This window comes from Priapulus caudatus, unplaced genomic scaffold (genome assembly GCF_000485595.1).
Source record: "Priapulus caudatus unplaced genomic scaffold, Priapulus_caudatus-5.0.1 Scaffold113, whole genome shotgun sequence".
NCBI classification, from domain to species: Eukaryota; Metazoa; Priapulida; class Priapulimorpha; order Priapulimorphida; family Priapulidae; genus Priapulus; species Priapulus caudatus.
Genome location: NW_014577174.1, coordinates 545,585 through 550,584, shown reverse-complemented (window position 1 = coordinate 550,584; position 5,000 = coordinate 545,585). Strand labels below are relative to the sequence as shown.

General features: G+C 47.4%; 1 long non-coding RNA gene across 1 annotated transcript; it reads right to left on the bottom strand.

Annotated features, from left to right (window-relative positions):
- Positions 1-692: 692 nt before the first annotated feature.
- Positions 693-1,432, bottom strand: LOC106805419. Its single transcript, XR_001393431.1, has 2 exons — positions 1,240-1,432; positions 693-1,087 (listed from the first exon to the last, which is right to left on the bottom strand). It is a non-coding gene; the product is annotated as an uncharacterized LOC106805419 (long non-coding RNA).
- Between the last annotated feature and the right edge of the window lie 3,568 nt (positions 1,433-5,000).

The window sequence follows — 5,000 nt, the reverse complement described above, 5'->3', positions numbered from 1 at the left end:
AAGAGAGGTAGGCAGAAATACGCACGCACGCGTGAAAAATCAGCGCATGAATCTCCAAACACCGCTAGTTTTATGCATATAATAAACGAGAGGACACGTAAATTATAGCGACGAGGTACAGGAGAATGGTCAGGTTTCCTCGAACGCCCAGCGGCTAGGTTGTCTCGTGAATCCGCCTGATGGCGCTTCCTGTCAACACAACCCCGGAATTTAATTGGGCAGTTTTCAAATTATTTGCCCCTTATCCTAAAATGATCAATACACGCGCACGCCACCGGTTATTTCAAACATTAGATACGATATAACCAAAAGCATATAAACTAAGTGTTTACATGCTGTTGTTACATGCTTTACATGTTGTTACATTACCTACATAATCCAGCACTGCAGTTTTACGTTATCACAATAAGAGCAAATGAACTAACTATTCAGCGATAACCGCATCTATTCAAAGATACGCGGAGATTCCCATGGGTCATACAATAACTGGTTACCAAAAGGCCGAGACAGCAATTTCGATGCATACCAGTAGTAGGTCGACGCTTAGCACAAAAAAATACCTGGGGGCAGCATTCCATGCTGGGTGATGAGAATTGAGGTGTTTATTCGAGAAATAACCCCCATCTAGAGTGAGATTTCACTGTACGGATCATCTTCTCATTACAATTATTATATTTACCAATTGCAGCTTCTTCGTTGAACTACTATATTTAGATTTATTTAGCACATTTTTTACATTTCTCCAAAATCTATGTGGGCGTAACTGTCGCTCACCCCGCCCACCCTCAGGCTACGACCCTGAACAGAGTGGTAGCTAGAGGCCTATTATGGGATACATCACGCAGTAACTATTTATATAGCTCCGTAAAGGGGACTCGGCCAGCCACGTGAAATCTGCTTTTACAACTGGGTCAGTTTAGTTCTCCTCACTAGACTAGCGCACTCTGCGAAATTCCAACCTGCCAATGACAAGCGCGTTAGCCCCACCCAACCACACATCGACGTTAGCAACTGATGGTCAGCAGATGTTATCGCGTATGCGGAGGAGCAGCAGCGACACATAACACCGCGAAGTTGTATAAGTAACCTCCCAGACACGATCGTACTATCCAATACGATCGTGTCACACGACCACAACTCGACCTAAAACCACTCGCGGCCATCTTCCACTCAGCAGATGCCATCGCGTGTGCGGAGGAGCAGCAGCGACACATAACACCGCGAAGTTGTATAAGTAACCTCCCAGACACGATCGTATCACACGACCACAACTCGACCTAAAACCACTGGCGGCCATCTTCCACTCAGCAGATGCCATCGCGTGTGCGGAGGAGCAGCAGTGATACATAACACCGCGATTGAAGAACACCAGCAATCTCCCAGACAAGATCGTGTTGATTCCACACATATACACGCGGCCATACGACGACGTAAGCAATTAGTGGTGGCTGTCCCTTGCTCAGTAGAAGGTTCGAATAAGAATCCGCTACTATAACACAATTAAAAGTCTTGGCCGTGCGCCATTTTACGCTGGCAACACTCACCAACAGGTATATTTGTGGTTTCGATGTCGTCTTTGTGCACGCCAGGTGTGGGTGTGGCTGACATCGTCATGTTTTTGCCAATGAGTATTTCAAACGCGTCTGCGTGACTTCATTAGGCGATATAACGAGCAGCATAAACATAGACTTTAATACTCAAATGACATTCGGCATTGCATTTACCTGTCTGTCTATATTGAACCGGCACAAAGTGTCTTCCCTGTCACACCAGGCGTTTCTCCCACTTCGTAGTCATGTGATCTCCCGCATTGGCTGCGTCAATACCGCTGCGGCCACACTGCGAGCGAGGGCTGATCGGCGAAGAAGATGACCCAGGTACGAGGCGTCCACGCCAACAGTCCGTGTCTGCACCCACATACGTTCACTACTGTCTCTGTCACAATCCGCCCTTTGATCGAACACGACCACGTAGTAAGAGACAGTGTAATCGACCCAGGGTACCGACCGCACGCACGATGACGGCGACCTTGCCATGCGAAGGCCTGGAAGGAGGTTCCCGGCCCGGTTCGGCGCATCCGTCGGCGCCGCCCCACCACGGTGAGCGCCCGATGCAGGTGAGGCAGGATAGCAGCGCAGTGATGATGAGAGGCACCAGCGTTCCAGCGAACGTGTTCAGGATGTCAGACAGGAGGCCGGAACATGCGAGTACGGGCACTCGTGACATGCACCCCGCGGCGTCGCGCCTCGAGGTGTAGCAGTACCGACGATGTAAGATGTTGATGAGGAAAGGACAGGATGCAAATACACCGCTCAAATAGCAGTAGATGCGCACGAGACGAAGACCTCGCATTGGTCGACGCGCGGCCACCACGCGCGACGCCATCATCAGTACAGGCGTCCCGAGATGGCGACACGAGAGGCGACCACGAAATTGTGCGACGCAGAAGTGTACCGACATGTTTTCGGTATGCTGGTACTTTCCCGCGATGATCATCGCTGTGTAGAAAGCGTGTTCGAACGTCAGCACGGTGCATAGGAACAACACCATCGTGCCGGCGTTCGTCGCCATCCGTCGGCAGAAGTTTGCGCCTGCATGGCGACGGCGGTTCCGTTGAGGATCGACCGGACAGGAGAAGCCGACGGCGCCATCGCGCGTTGTCGCGAATTTGTCTTGGGTGTTCCCCAGATAGGTCCTCGCGATCGTGCTGTCAACGCCCCACGACGATGTCGAGTTCATATACATTATGTAGTCGGCGTCCATTTTGATCTTAATAGCGATTCTTATTCGAACCTTCTGCTGAGCAAGGGACAGCCCCCCACTTGCTTGACGTCGTCGTATGGCGCGTGTATATATGTGTGGATCAACACGATCTTGTCTGGGAGATTTGGCTGGTGTTCTTCAATCGCGGTGTATGTATCACTGCTGCTCCTCCGCACACGCGATGGCATCTGCGAGTGGAGATGGCCGGGAAGTGTTTTAGGTCGAGTTTGTGTCGTGTGCACATCGTATTGGATGTACGATCGAGTCTGGGAGGTAACTTTATACAACTTCGCGGTGTTATGTGTCGCTGCTGCCCCCCGCACACGCGATGACATCTGCTGACCACCAGTTGCTAACGTCGATGTGTGGTTGGGTGGGGCTAACGCGCTGTATATTGTAACGCGCTGTAACGCGCGCAGGTTGAATTTCGCAGAGTGCGCTATTCTAGTGAGGAGAATTCACCCAGTTGTAAAAGCAGATTTCACGTGGCTGGCCCGAGTCCCCTTTACGGAGCTATAAATAGTTACTGCGTGATGTATCCCCATAATAGGTCTCACCCACTCTGTTCAGGGTCGTAGCCTGAGGGTGGACGGGGGTGAGCGACAGTTACGCCTACATAGATTTTGGAGAAAATGTAAAAAATGTGCAAAATAAATCTAATATAGTAGTTCAACGAAAAGGTGCAATTGGTAAATATAATAATTGTAATGAGATAGAGATCCGTACGGCTAGTCAAATCTCACTCTAGATGGGGGTTATTTCTCGAATAAACACCTCAATTCTCATCACCCAGCATGGAATGCTGCCCCCAGGTATTTTTTTGTGCTAAGCGTCGACCTACTATACATCGAAATTGCTGTCCCGGTCTCTTGGTAACCATGCAGTTATAGGGTGACCCATGGGAATCTCTTCATATCTCTGAATAGAGCGGTTATCTCCTGACTATAGTATATAGTTCAATTTGCTCTATATGATAAAAACATCTCTGTGGTTATGTAATGGAAAGGTGTAACGCAATGTAAACGTAAACACGAGCTATTAAACATTACTAGTTTATATGCTCTTGGTTGTTTCGTATCTAATGTTTGAAATGACCAGTGGCGTATTATATGGACCATTTCATGGTAAGGAGCAAATAATCTGAAAACTGGCCAATTAAATTCCGGGGTTGTGTTGGCATGAAGCGCCATCAGGCGGATTGATGAGACAACTTAGCCGCTGGGCGTTCGGGGGAAACGCCTGCCATTCTCCTATATCTGCTGCTATAATTTACGTGTCTATCGTCTATGTATCAATGAAGAGTAATAATAGAAGATCTCCTATTATGTACCTTGATTATATATGTATAAAAATAGCGGTGTTTGGGAATTTATGCGTTGATGTGTGTGTGTGTGTGTGTGTGTGTGTGTGTGTGTGTGTGTGTGTGTGTGTGTGTGTGTGTGTGTGTGATGTGTGTGTATGTGTGTGAGAAGTGAGGTGAGCCTGCAGTGCGTTGTGTGGCATTGCGGTGTTTTCCGTCTGCCTCTCTTAGAGTACTCTCCTTTCTCTTTTCTATATTATATCCAAGCCCTCATATTTACCTGTCTCCTCTCTGCCAAATAACGTGTCACATTTGCTCACTTAATTTGCATTCAACATCAAATAAATTATCAAGCTCGGAATTTACCGACCCAACAGAAAGAGTAGGTATCTCGATAAGCTTTTTTTTAAAATTCAATCTTAATTCTATCATATGCGCAAAAGGGATGACCAAGCTTGCTGCTTCACTACACTGTAGCAGTCTTCTATACTGTGTTTGTCACTTTGTGGCGCGTTTCAGTACTGTAATGTACTTTATGTACTGTCGCTATGTACCTGTATCGCTGTACTACTGTAGTACTGTACCTGTACTCGTCTGACTGTTACACTGTACGTACTGTACGCTGTACTGTACTGTAACTGTACTGTACTGTACTGTACTGTACTGGTACTGTACTGGTCGTATGTCTTAGTAAATAGACTTACTATCTCTGTATCTCTTAGGCTAGTATCCTTATATATCTTTTATGCTTTCGTTGCATTATGTTGTATTGCTGCAACGCTTTACTTATCAATAGGCTGTCACACCCGGCTACGCGTCGGGCTCTAGTGAGTGATGCTGTGTCACAGTACAGTAGTGTTATGTGTAAGTGTGTTAGTCATGGAGAGGTTTAGTTGTTGCCCAATGTTGCTTTTCTCTGTTGAAATGCTCACTACGA